Raw genomic sequence first — 15,591 nt, 5'->3', positions numbered from 1 at the left:
TCATCGTAACAAGAAAATAAAGTTTCTACGATCTGATCGCGGAGAAAAATATTTGAGTTACGAGTTTGGTCTTCAATTAAAACAATGTGGAATAGTTTCACAAACTCATGCCACATGGAACACCACAGCATAATGGTGTGTCTGAACGTCATAACCGTACTTTATTGGATATAGTGCAATCTATGATGTCTCTTACCGATCTACCACTATCGTTTTGGGGTTATGCATTAGAGACAGCTGCATTCACGTTAATTAGGGCACCATCTAAATCCGTTGAGATGACACCGTATGAACTATGGTTTGGCAAGAAACCAAAGTTGTCGTTTCTTAAAGTTTGGGGTTGCGATGCTTATATGAAAAAGTTTCATCCTGATAAGCTCAAACTCAAATCGGAGAAGTGCGTCTTCATAGGATACCCAAAAGAAAATGTTGGGTACACCTTCTATCACAGATTCGAAGGCAAGACTTTTGTTGCTAAATTCGGAGTTTTTCTAGAGAAGGAGTTTCTCTCGAAAGAAGTGAGTGGGAGGAAAGTAGAACTTGATGAGGTAACTGTACCTGCTCCCTTATTGGAAAGTAGTTCATCACAGAAATCTGTTCCTGTGACTACTACACCAATTAGTGAGGAAGCTAATGATGATGATCATGTAACTTCAGATCAAGTTACTACCAAATCTCGTAGGTAAACCAGAGTGAGATCCGCACCAGAGTGGTATGGTAATCCTGTTTTGGAAGTCATGTTACTAGACCATGACGAACTTGCGAACTATGAGGAAGCGATGATGAGCCCAGATTCCACGAAATGGTTTGAGGCCATGAAATCTGAGATATGATCCATGTACGAGAACAAAGTATGGACTTTGGTTGACTTGCCCAATGATCGGCAAGCCATAGAAAATAAATGGATCTTCAAGAGGAAGACGGACGCTGATAGTAGTGTTACTATCTACAAAGCTCGACTTGTCGCAAAAGGTTTTCGGCAAGTTCAAGGGATTGACTACGATGAGACCTTCTCACCCGTAGCGATGCTTAAGTCTGTTCGAATCATGTTAGCAATTGCCGCATTTTATGATTATGAAATTTGGCAGATGGATGTCAAAACTGCATTCCTGAATGGATTTCTGGAAGAAGAGTTGTATATGATGCAACCAGAAGGTTTTGTCGATCCAAAGGGAGCTAACAAAGTGTGCAAGCTCCAGCGATCCATTTATGGACTGGTGCAAGCATCTCGGAGTTGGAATATACGCTTTGATAAGTTGATCAAAGCATATAGTTTTATGAAGACTTGCGGTGAAGCCTGTATTTACAAGAAAGTGAGTGGGAGCACTACAGCATTTCTGATAAGTATATGTGTATGACATATTCTTGATCGGAAATAATGTAGAATTATTCTGCAAAGCATAAAGGAGTGTTTAAAAGGATTTTTTTTCCAAAGAAAACCTCGGTGAAGCTGCTTACATATTAAGCATCAAAATCTGTAGAGATAGATCAAGACGCTTGATAAGTTTTTTCAATGAGTACATACCTTGACAATATTTTGAAGTAGTTCAAAAATGGAACAGTCAAAGAAAGAGTTCTTGGCTGTGTTACAAGGTATGAAATTGAGTAAGACTCAAAGCCCGACCACGGCAGAAGATAGAAAGAGAATGAAAGTCATTCCCTATGCCTCGGACATAGGTTCTATAAAGTATGCCATGCTGTGTACCAAATCTATTGTATACCCTACACTGTGTTAAGCAAGGAAGTACAATAGTGATCTAAGAGTAGATTAATAGACAGCGGTCAAAATTATCCTTAGTGGAATAAGGAAATATTTCTCAATTATGGAGGTGACAAAAAGGTTCGTCGTAAAAAGTTACGTCGATGCAAGTTTTGACACAGATCTGGATGCCTCTAAGTCTCGATCTAGATACATATTGAAAGTGGGAGCAATTAGCTAGAGTAGCTCCATGCAGAGCATTGTAGACATAGGATTCGCAAAATACTTACGGACCTGTATGTGACAGACCCGTTGACTAATATTATCTCACAAGCAAAACATGATCACACCTTAGTACTCCTTGGGTGTTAATCACATAGCGATGTGAACTAGATTACTGAATCTAGTAAACCCTTTGGGTGTTGGTCACATGGCGATGTGAACTATGGGTGTTAATCACATGATGATGTGAACTATCGATGTTAATCACATGGTGATGTGATCTAGATTATTGACTCTAGTGCAAGTGGGAGACTGAAGGAAATATGCCCTAGAGGCAATAATAAAGTTATTATTTATTTCCTTATTTCATGATAAATGTTTATTATTCATGCTAGAATTGTATTAACCGGAAACATAATACATGTGTGAATACATAGACAAAAAAAGTGTCACTAGTATGCCTCTACTTGACTAGCTCGTTAATCAAAGATGGTTATGTTTCCAAACCATGAATAATGAGTTGTTATTTTATTAACAGGATCACATCATTAAGTGAATGATCTGATTGACATGACCCATTCCATTAGCTTAGCACCCGATCGTTTAGTATGTTGCTATTGCTTTCTTCATGACTTATACATGTTCCTATGACTATGAGATTATGCAACTCCCGTTTGCCGGAGGAACACTTTGTGTGCTACCAAACGTCACAACGTAACTGGGTGATTATAAAGGAGCTCTACAGGTGTCTCGAAAGGTAAATGTTGGGTTGGCGTATTTCGAGATTAGGATTTGTCGCTCCGATTGTCGGAGAGGTATCTCTGGGCCCTCTCGGTAATGCACATCACTCAAAGCCTTGCAAGCATTGCAAATAATGAGTTAGTTGTGGGATGATGTATTACAGAACGAGTAAAGAGACTTGCCGGTAACGAGATTGAACTAGGTATTGGAATACCGACGATCGAATCTCGGGCATGTTGTTGGGTTTCGTAGTAATTTCAAAAAATTTCCTACGCTCACGCAAGATCATGTGATGCATAGCAACGAGGGGAGAGTGTTGTCTACGTACCCAACGCAGACCGACTGCGGAAGCGATGACACGACGTAGAGGAAGTAGTCGTACGTCTTCACGATCCAACCGATCAAGCACCGAAACTACGGCACCTCCGAGTTCGAGCACACGTTCAACTCGATGACGATCCCCGGACTCCGATCTAGCAGAGTGTCGGGGAAGAGTTCCGTCAGCACGACGGCGTGGTGACGATCTTGATGAACTACAGCAGCAGGGCTTCGCCTAAACTCCGCTACAGTATTATCGAGGTATATGGTGGCAGGGGGCACCGCACACGGCTAAGGAATAGATCACGTGGATCAACTTGTGTGTTCTAGGGTGCCTCTACCTCAGTATATAAAGGAGCCAAGGGGGGAGAGGGGCGCCAGCCAGGGAGAGAGGCGTAGGAGGAGTCCTACTCCTTCCGGGAGTAGGACTCCCCCCCAATCCTATTCCAACTAGGATTCCCTGAGGGGAAAGAGGGAGAAGGGTGGCCGGCCACCTCTCCTAGTCCTAATAGGACTAGGGGAAGGGGGGAGGCGCGCAGCCCTTGTGGGCAGCCCTTTCACCTTTCCACTAAGGCCCATGAAGGCCCATATGGCTCCCGGGGGGTTCCGGTAACCTCCCGGTAACCCGGTAAAATCCCGATTTCACCCGGAACACTTCTGATGTCCAAACATAGGCTTCCAATATATCAATCTTTACGTCTCGACCATTTCGAGACTCCTCGTCATGTCCGTGATCACATCCGGGACTCCGAACAACCTTCGGTACATCAAAATGCATAAACTCATAATGAAACTGTCATCGTAACCTTAAGCGTGCGGACCCTACGGGTTCGAGAACAATGTAGACATGACCGAGACACGTCTCCGGTCAATAACCAATAGCGGGACCTGGATGCCCATATTGGCTCCTACATATTCTACGAAGATCTTTATCGGTCAGACCGCATAACAACATACGTTGTTCCCTTTGTCATCGGTATGTTACTTGCCCGAGATTCGATCGTCGGTATCCAATACCTAGTTCAATCTCGTTACCGGCAAGTCTCTTTACTCGTTCCGTAATACATCATCTCACAACTAACATATTAGTTGTAATGCTTGCAAGGCTTATGTGATGTGTATTACCGAGAGGGCCCAGAGATACCTCTCCGACAATCGGAGTGACAAATCCTAATCTCGAAATACGCCAACCCAACATCTACCTTTGGAGACACCTGTAATGCTCCTTTATAATCACCCAGTTACGTTGTGACGTTTGGTAGCACCCAAAGTGTTCCTCCGGTAAACGGGAGTTGCATAATCTCATAGTCATAGGAACATGTATAAGTCATGAAGAAAGCAATAGCAACATACTAAACGATCGGGTGCTAAGCTAATGGAATGGGCCATGTCAATCAGATCATTCAACTAATGATGTGACCTCGTTAATCTAATAACAACTCATTGTTCATGGTTAGGAAACATAACCATCTTTGATTAACGAGCTAGTCAAGTAGAGGCATACTAGTGACACTTTGTTTGTCTATGTATTCACACATGTATTATGTTTCCGGTTAATACAATTCTAGCATGAATAATAAACATTTATCATGATTATAAGGAAATAAATAATAACTTTATTATTGCCTCTAGGGCATATTTCCTTCAGTCTCCCACTTGCACTAGAGTCAATAATCTAGATTACACTGTAATGATTCTAACACCCATGGAGCTTTGGTGCTGATCATGTTTTGCTCGTGGAAGAGGCTTAGTCAACGGGTCTGCAACATTCAGATCCGTATGTATCTTGCAAATCTCTATGTCTCCCACCTGGACTAGATCCCGGATGGAATTGAAGCGTCTCTTGATGTGTTTGGTCCTTTTGTGAAATCTGGATTCCTTTGCCAAGGCAATTGCACCAGTATTGTCACAAAAGATTTTCATTGGACCCGATGCATTAGGTATGACACCTAGATCGGATATGAACTCCTTCATCCAGACTCCTTCGTTTGCTGCTTCCGAAGCAGCTATGTACTCCGCTTCACATGTAGATCCCGCTACGACGCTTTGTTTAGAACTGCACCAACTGACAACTCCACCGTTTAATGTAAACACGTATCCGGTTTGCGATTTAGAATCGTCCGGATCAGTGTCAAAGCTTGCATCAACGTAACCTTTTACGGTGAGCTCTTTGTCACCTCCATATACGAGAAACATATCCTTAGTCCTTTTCAGGTATTTCAGGATGTTCTTGACCGCTGTCTAGTGATCCACTCCTGGATTACTTTGGTACCTCCCTGCTAAACTTATAGCAAGGCACACATCAGGTCTGGTACACAGCATTGCGTACATGATAGATCCTATGGCTGATGCATAGGGAACATCTTTCATATTCTCTCTACCTTCTGCAGTGGTCGGGCATTGAGTCTTACTCAACTTCACACCTTGTAACACAGGCAAGAACCCTTTCTTTGCTTGATCCATTTTGAACTTCTTCAAAATTTTGTCAAGGTATGTGCTTTGTGAAAGTCCAATTAAGCGTCTTGATCTATCTCTATAGATCTTAATGCCTAATATGTAAGCAGCTTCACCGAGGTCTTTCATTGAAAAACTTTTATTCAAGTATCCCTTTATGCTATCCAGAAATTCTATATCATTTCCAATTAGCAATATGTCATCCACATATAATATCAGAAATGCTACAGAGCTCCCACTCACTTTCTTGTAAATACAGGCTTCTCTGAAAGTCTGTATAAAACCAAATGCTTTGATCACACTATCAAAACGTTTATTCCAACTCCGAGAGGCTTGCACCAGTCCATAAATGGATCGCTGGAGCTTGCACACTTTGTTAGCTCCCTTTGGATCGACAAAACCTTCCGGTTGTATCATATACAACTCTTCTTCCAGAAATCCATTCAGGAATGCAGTTTTGACATCCATCTGCCAAATTTCATAATCATAAAATGCGGCAATCGCTAACATGATTCAGACGGACTTAAGCATCGCTACGGGTGAGAAGGTCTCATCGTAGTCAATCCCTTGAACTTGCCGAAAACCTTTTGCGACAAGTCGAGCTTTGTAGACAGTAACATTACCATCAACGTCAGTCTTCTTCTTAAAGATCCATTTATTTTCAATTGCTTGCCGATCATCGGGCAAGTCAACCAAAGTCCATACTTTGTTCTCATACATGGATCCCATCTCAGATTTCATGGCTTCAAGCCACTTTGCGGAATCTGGGCTCACCATCGCTTCTTCATAGTTCGTAGGTTCATCATGATCTAGTATCATGACTTCCAGAACAGGATTACCGTACCACTCTGGTGCGGATCTTACTCTGGTTGATCTACGAGTTTCAGTAGTATCTTGATCTGAAGTTTCATGATCATTATCATTGGCTTCCTCACTAACTGGTGTAGGTGTCACTGAAATAGTTTTCTGTGATGAACTACTTTCCAGTAAGGGAGCAGGTACAGTTACCTCGTCAAGTTCTACTTTCCTCCCACTCACTTCTTTCGAGAGAAACTCCTTCTCTAGAAAGGATCCATTCTTAGCAACGAATGTCTTGCCTTCGGATCTGTGATAGAAGGTGTACCCAACAGTTTCCTTTGGGTTATCCTATGAAGACACATTTCTCCGATTTGGGTTCGAGCTTATCAGGTTGAAGCTTTTTCACATAAGCATCGCAGCCCCAAACTTTAAGAAACGACAACTTTGGTTTCTTGCCAAACCACAGTTCATAAGGCGTCGTCTCAACGGATTTTGATGGTGCCCTATTTAACGTGAATGCGGCCGTCTCTAAAGCATAACCCCAAAACGATAGCGGTAAATCAGTAAGAAACATCATAGATCGCACCATATCTAGTAAAGTACGATTACGACGTTCGGACACACCATTACGCTGTGGTGTTCCGGGTGGCGTGAGTTGCGAAACTATTCCACAATTTTTCAAATGTACACCAAACTCGTAACTCAAATATTCTCCTCCACGATCAGATCGTAGAAACTTTATTTTCTTGTTACGATGATTTTCAACTTCACTCTGAAATTCTTTGAACTTTTCAAATGTTTCAGATTTATGTTTCATTAAGTAGATATACCCATATCTGCTTAAATCATCTGTGAAGGTGAGAAAATAACGATATCCGCCACGAGCCTCAATATTCATCGGACCACATACATCGGTATGTATGATTTCCAACAAATCTGTTGCTCTCTCCACAGTATCGGAGAACGGTGTTTTAGTCATCTTGCCCATGAGGCACGGTTCGCAAGTACCAAGTGATTCATAATCAAGTGGTTCCAAAAGTCCATCAGTATGGAGTTTCTTCATGCGCTTTATACCGATATGACCTAAACAACAGTGCCACAAATAAGTTGCACTTTCATTATCAACTCTGCATCTTTTGGCTTCAACATTATGAATATGTGTATTACTACTATCGAGATTCAATAAGAATAGACCACTCTTCAAGGGTGCATGACCATAAAAGATATTACTCATATAAATAGAACAACCATTATTCTCTGATTTAAATGAATAACCGTCTCGCATTAAACAAGATCCAGATATAATGTTCATGCTCAACGCTGGCACCAAATAACAATTATTTAGGTCTAATATTAATCCCGAAGGTAGATGTAGAGGTAGCGTGCCGACCGCGATCACATCGACTTTGGAACCGTTTCCTACGTGCATCGTCACCTCGTCCTTTGCCAGTGCCCGCTTATTCCGTAGTCCCTGTTTCGAGTTGCAAATATTAGCAACAGAACCAGTATCGAATACCCAGGTGCTACTGCGAGCTCTAGTAAGGTACACATCAATAACATGTATATCACATATACCTTTGTTCACCTTGCCATCCTTCTTATCCGCCAAATACTTGGGGCAGTTCCGCTTCCAGTGACCAGTCTGCTTGCAGTAGAAGCACTCAGTTTCAGGCTTAGGTCCAGACTTGGGTTTCTTCTCCTGAGCAGCAACTTGTTTGCCGTTCTTCTTGAAGTTCCCCTTCTTCTTCCCTTTGCCCTTTTTCTTGAAACTAGTGGTTTTGTTAACCATCAACACTTGATGCTCCTTTTTGATTTCTACCTCCGCAGCTTTCAGCATTGCGAAGAGCTCGGGAATAGTCTTGTTCATCCCTTGCATATTATAGTTCATCACGAAGCTCTTGTAGCTTGGTGGCAGTGATTGGAGAATTCTGTCAATGACGCAATCATCCGGAAGATTAACTCCCAATTGAATCAAGTGATTATTATACCCAGACATTTTGAGTATATGCTCACTGACAGAACTGTTCTCCTCCATCTTGCAGCTATAGAACTTATTGGAGACTTCATATCTCTCAATCCGGGCATTTGCTTGAAATATTAACTTCAACTCTTGGAACATCTCAGATGCTCCATGACGTTCAAAACGTCGTTGAAGTCCCGATTCTAAGCCGTAAAGCATGGCACACTGAACTATCGAGTAGTCATCAGCTTTGCTCTGCCAGACGTTCATAACGTCTGGTGTTGCTCCAGCAGCAGGCCTGGCACCCAGCGGTGCTTCCAGGACGTAATTCTTCTGTGCAGCAATGAGGATAATCCTCAAATTACGGACCCAGTCCGTGTAATTGCTACCATCATCTTTCAACTTTGCTTTCTCAAGGAACGCATTAAAATTCAATGGAACAACAGCACGAGCCATCTATCTACAATCAACATAAACAAGCAAGATACTATCAGGTACTAAGTTCATGATAAATTTAAGTTCAATTAATCATATTACTTAAGAACTCCCACTTAGATAGACATCCCTCTAATCTTCTAAGTGATTACGTGATCCAAATCAACTAAACCATAACCGATCATCACGTGAGATGGAGTAGTTTTCAATGGTGAACATCGTTTATGTTGATCATATCTACTATATGATTCACGCTCGACCTTTCGGTCTCCGTGTTCCGAGGCCATATCTGCATATGCTAGGCTCGTCAAGTTTAACCTGAGTATTCTGCGTGTGCAAAACTGGCTTGCACCCGTTGTAGATGGACGTAGAGCTTATCACACCCGATCATCACGTGGTGTCTGGGCACGACGAACTTTGGCAACGGTGCATACTCAGGGAGAACACTTCTTGATAATTTAGTGAGAGATCATCTTATAATGCTACCGTCAATCAAAGCAAGATAAGATGCATAAAAAGATAAACATCACATGCAATCAATATAAGTGATATGATATGGCCATCATCATCTTGTGCTTGTGATCTCCATCTCCGAAGCACCGTCATGATCACCATCGTCACCGGCGCGACACCTTGATCTCCATCGTAGCATCGTTGTCGTCTCGCCAATCTTATGCTTCCACGACTATCACTACCGTTTAGTAATAAAGTAAAGCATTACATCGCGATTGCATTGCATACAATAAAGCGACAACCATATGGCTCCTGCCAGTTGCCGATAACTCGGTTACAAAACATGATCATCTCATACAATAAAATTCAGCATCATGCCTTGACCATATCACATCACAACATGCCCTGCAAAAACAAGTTAGACGTCCTCTACTTTGTTGTTGCATGTTTTACGTGGCTGCTACGGGCTTAAGTAAGAACCAATCTCACCTACGCATCAAAACCACAACGATAGTTTGTCAAATAGACTCCGTTTTAACCTTCGCAAGGACCGGGCGTAGCCATACTTGGTTCAACTAAAGTTGGAGAGACAGTCGCCCGCAGGCCATCTATGTGCAAAGCACGTCGAGGGAACCGGTCTCGCGTAAGCGTACGCGTAAGGTTGGTCCGGGTCGTCTCGTCCAACAATACCGCCGAATCAAAGTATGACATGCTGGTAGGCAGTATGACTTGTATCGTCCACAAATCACTTGTGTTCTACTCGTGCATATAACATCAACATAAATAACCTAGGCTCGGATGCCACTGTTGGGTTTCGTAGTAATTTCAAAAAATTTCCTACGCTCACGCAAGATCATGTGATGCATAGCAACGAGGGGAGAGTGTTGTCTACGTACCCAACGCAGACCGACTGCGGAAGCGATGACACGACGTAGAGGAAGTAGTCGTACGTCTTCACGATCCAACCGATCAAGCACCGAAACTACGGCACCTCCGAGTTCGAGCACACGTTCAGCTCGATGACGATCCCCGGACTCCGATCCAGTAGAGTGTCAGGGAAGAGTTCTGTCAGCACGACGGCGTGGTGACGATCTTGATGAACTACAGCAGCAGGGCTTCGCCTAAACTCCGCTACAGTATTATCGAGGTATATGGTAGCAGGGGGCACCGCACACGGCTAAGGAATAGATCACGTGGATCAACTTGTGTGTTCTAGGGTGCCTCTACCTCAGTATATAAAGGAGCCAAGGGGGGAGAGGGGCGCCGGCCAGGGAGAGAGGCGTAGGAGGAGTCCTACTCCTTCCGGGAGTAGGACTCCCCCCCAATCCTATTCCAACTAGGATTCCCCGAGGGGAAAGAGGGAGAAGGGTGGCTGGCCACCTCTCCTAGTCCTAATAGGACTAGGGGAAGGGGGAGGCGCGCAGCCCTTGTGGGCAGCCCTTTCACCTTTCCACTAAGGCCCATGAAGGCCCATATGGCTCCCGGGGGGTTCCGGTAACCTCCCGGTAACCCGGTAAAATCCCGATTTCACCCGGAACACTTCCGATGTCCAAACATAGGCTTCCAATATATCAATCTTTACGTCTCGACCATTTCGAGACTCCTCGTCATGTCCGTGATCACATCCGGGACTCCGAACAACCTTCGGTACATCAAAATGCATAAACTCATAATGAAACTGTCATCGTAACCTTAAGCGTGCGGACCCTACGGGTTCGAGAACAATGTAGACATGACCGAGACACGTCTCCGGTCAATAACCAATAGCGGGACCTGGATGCCCATATTGGCTCCTACATATTCTATGAAGATCTTTATCGGTCAGACCACATAATAACATACGTTGTTCCCTTTGTCATCGGTATGTTACTTGCCCGAGATTCGATCGTCGGTATCCAATACCTAGTTCAATCTCGTTACCGGCAAGTCTCTTTACTCGTTCCGTAATACATCATCTCACAACTAACATATTAGTTGTAATGCTTGCAAGGCTTATGTGATGTGTATTACTGAGAGGGCCCAGAGATACCTCTCCGACAATCGGAGTGACAAATCCTAATCTCGAAATACGCCAACCCAACATCTACCTTTGGAGACACCTGTAATGCTCCTTTATAATCACCCAGTTACGTTGTGACGTTTGGTAGCACCCAAAGTGTTCCTCCGGTAAACGGGAGTTGCATAATCTCATAGTCATAGGAACATGTATAAGTCATGAAGAAAGCAATTGCAACATACTAAACGATCGGGTGCTAAGCTAATGGAATGGGTAATGTCAATCAGATCATTCAACTAATGATGTGACCTCGTTAATCAAATAACAACTCATTGTTCATGGTTAGGAAACATAACCATCTTTGATTAACGAGCTAGTCAAGTAGAGGCATACTAGTGACACTTTGTTTGTCTATGTATTCACACATGTATTATGTTTCCGGTTAATACAATTCTAGCATGAATAATAAACATTTATCATGATTATAAGGAAATAAATAATAACTTTATTATTGCCTCTAGGGCATATTTCCTTCAGTCTCCCACTTGCACTAGAGTCAATAATCTAGATTACACTGTAATGATTCTAACACCCATGGAGCTTTGGTGCTGATCATGTTTTGCTCGTGGAAGAGGCTTAGTCAACGGGTCTGCAACATTCAGATCCGTATGTATCTTGCAAATCTCTATGTCTCCCACCTGGACTAGATCCCGGATGGAATTGAAGCGTCTCTTGATGTGTTTGGTCCTTTTGTGAAATCTGGATTCCTTTGCCAAGGCAATTGCACCAGTATTGTCACAAAAGATTTTCATTGGACCCGATGCATTAGGTATGACACCTAGATCGGATATGAACTCCTTCATCCAGACTCCTTCGTTTGCTGCTTCCGAAGCAGCTATGTACTCCGCTTCACATGTAGATCCCGCTACGACGCTTTGCTTAGAACTGCACCAACTGACAACTCCACCGTTTAATGTAAACACGTATCCGGTTTGCGATTTAGAATCGTCCGGATCAGTGTCAAAGCTTGCATCAACGTAACCTTTTACGGTGAGCTCTTTGTCACCTCCATATACGAGAAACATATCCTTAGTCCTTTTCAGGTATTTCAGGATGTTCTTGACCGCTGTCTAGTGATCCACTCCTGGATTACTTTGGTACCTCCCTGCTAAACTTATAGCAAGGCACACATCAGGTCTGGTACACAGCATTGCATACATGATAGATCCTATGGCTGATGCATAGGGAACATCTTTCATATTCTCTCTACCTTCTGCAGTGGTCGGGCATTGAGTCTTACTCAACTTCACACCTTGTAACACAGGCAAGAACCCTTTCTTTGCTTGATCCATTTTGAACTTCTTCAAAATTTTGTCAAGGTATGTGCTTTGTGAAAGTCCAATTAAGCGTCTTGATCTATCTCTATAGATCTTAATGCCTAATATGTAAGCAGCTTCACCGAGGTCTTTCATTGAAAAACTTTTATTCAAGTATCCCTTTATGCTATCCAGAAATTCTATATCATTTCCAATTAGCAATATGTCATCCACATATAATATCAGAAATGCTACAGAGCTCCCACTCACTTTCTTGTAAATACAGGCTTCTCTGAAAGTCTGTATAAAACCAAATGCTTTGATCACACTATCAAAACGTTTATTCCAACTCCGAGAGGCTTGCACCAGTCCATAAATGGATCGCTGGAGCTTGCACACTTTGTTAGCTCCCTTTGGATCGACAAAACCTTCCGGTTGTATCATATACAACTCTTCTTCCAGAAATCCATTCAGGAATGCAGTTTTGACATCCATCTGCCAAATTTCATAATCATAAAATGCGGCAATCGCTAACATGATTCAGACGGACTTAAGCATCGCTACGGGTGAGAAGGTCTCATCGTAGTCAATCCCTTGAACTTGCCGAAAACCTTTTGCGACAAGTCGAGCTTTGTAGACAGTAACATTACCATCAACGTCAGTCTTCTTCTTAAAGATCCATTTATTTTCAATTGCTTGCCGATCATCGGGCAAGTCAACCAAAGTCCATACTTTGTTCTCATACATGGATCCCATCTCAGATTTCATGGCTTCAAGCCACTTTGCGGAATCTGGGCTCACCATCGCTTCTTCATAGTTCGTAGGTTCATCATGATCTAGTATCATGACTTCCAGAACAGGATTACCGTACCACTCTGGTGCGGATCTTACTCTGGTTGATCTACGAGTTTCAGTAGTATCTTGATCTGAAGTTTCATGATCATTATCATTGGCTTCCTCACTAACTGGTGTAGGTGTCACTGAAATAGTTTTCTGTGATGAACTACTTTCCAGTAAGGGAGCAGGTACAGTTACCTCGTCAAGTTCTACTTTCCTCCCACTCACTTCTTTCGAGAGAAACTCCTTCTCTAGAAAGGATCCATTCTTAGCAACGAATGTCTTGCCTTCGGATCTGTGATAGAAGGTGTACCCAACAGTTTCCTTTGGGTTATCCTATGAAGACACATTTCTCCGATTTGGGTTCGAGCTTATCAGGTTGAAGCTTTTTCACATAAGCATCGCAGCCCCAAACTTTAAGAAACGACAACTTTGGTTTCTTGCCAAACCACAGTTCATAAGGCGTCGTCTCAACGGATTTTGATGGTGCCCTATTTAACGTGAATGCGGCCGTCTCTAAAGCATAACCCCAAAACGATAGCGGTAAATCAGTAAGAAACATCATAGATCGCACCATATCTAGTAAAGTACGATTACGACGTTCGGACACACCATTACGCTGTGGTGTTCCGGGTGGCGTGAGTTGCGAAACTATTCCACAATTTTTCAAATGTACACCAAACTCGTAACTCAAATATTCTCCTCCACGATCAGATCGTAGAAACTTTATTTTCTTGTTACGATGATTTTCAACTTCACTCTGAAATTCTTTGAACTTTTCAAATGTTTCAGATTTATGTTTCATTAAGTAGATATACCCATATCTGCTTAAATCATCTGTGAAGGTGAGAAAATAACGATATCCGCCACGAGCCTCAATATTCATCGGACCACATACATCGGTATGTATGATTTCCAACAAATCTGTTGCTCTCTCCACAGTATCGGAGAACGGTGTTTTAGTCATCTTGCCCATGAGGCACGGTTCGCAAGTACCAAGTGATTCATAATCAAGTGGTTCCAAAAGTCCATCAGTATGGAGTTTCTTCATGCGCTTTATACCGATATGACCTAAACAACAGTGCCACAAATAAGTTGCACTTTCATTATCAACTCTGCATCTTTTGGCTTCAACATTATGAATATGTGTATTACTACTATCGAGATTCAATAAGAATAGACCACTCTTCAAGGGTGCATGACCATAAAAGATATTACTCATATAAATAGAACAACCATTTTCTCTGATTTAAATGAATAACCGTCTCGCATTAAACAAGATCCAGATATAATGTTCATGCTCAACGCTGGCACCAAATAACAATTATTTAGGTCTAATATTAATCCCGAAGGTAGATGTAGAGGTAGCGTGCCGACCGCGATCACATCGACTTTGGAACCGTTTCCTACGTGCATCGTCACCTCGTCCTTTGCCAGTGCCCGCTTATTCCGTAGTCCCTGTTTCGAGTTGCAAATATTAGCAACAGAACCAGTATCGAATACCCAGGTGCTACTGCGAGCTCTAGTAAGGTACACATCAATAACATGTATATCACATATACCTTTGTTCACCTTGCCATCCTTCTTATCCGCCAAATACTTGGGGCAGTTCCGCTTCCAGTGACCAGTCTGCTTGCAGTAGAAGCACTCAGTTTCAGGCTTAGGTCCAGACTTGGGTTTCTTCTCCTGAGCAGCAACTTGTTTGCCGTTCTTCTTGAAGTTCCCCTTCTTCTTCCCTTTGCCCTTTTTCTTGAAACTAGTGGTTTTGTTAACCATCAACACTTGATGCTCCTTTTTGATTTCTACCTCCGCAGCTTTCAGCATTGCGAAGAGCTCGGGAATAGTCTTGTTCATCCCTTGCATATTATAGTTCATCACGAAGCTCTTGTAGCTTGGTGGCAGTGATTGGAGAATTCTGTCAATGACGCAATCATCCGGAAGATTAACTCCCAATTGAATCAAGTGATTATTATACCCAGACATTTTGAGTATATGCTCACTGACCGAACTGTTCTCCTCCATCTTGCAGCTATAGAACTTATTGGAGACTTCATATCTCTCAATCCGGGCATTTGCTTGAAATATTAACTTCAACTCTTGGAAGCCTATGTTTGGATATCGGAAGTGTTCCGGGTGAAATCGGGATTTTACCGGAGTACCGGGAGGTTACCAGAACCCCCCGAGGAGCTAGATGGGCCTTAATGGGCCTTGGTGGAAAAGAGAAGAGGCAGCCCATAGTGGGCCGCGCGCCCCTCCCCTCCCTTGGTCCGAATTGGACAAGGAGACGGGGCCGGCCCCTCTCTCTCTTTCCCCCCCTCCGCGAGTCCTATTCCAACTAGGATTGGGGGGGGGAATCCTACTC

The sequence above is a fragment of the Triticum urartu genome, chromosome 4A (genome assembly GCF_056163025.1).
Source record: "Triticum urartu cultivar PI428250 chromosome 4A, HENAU_Tu73, whole genome shotgun sequence".
In the NCBI taxonomy this organism is placed as follows: Eukaryota; Viridiplantae; Streptophyta; class Magnoliopsida; order Poales; family Poaceae; genus Triticum; species Triticum urartu.
This window is presented reverse-complemented; position numbering follows the sequence as displayed.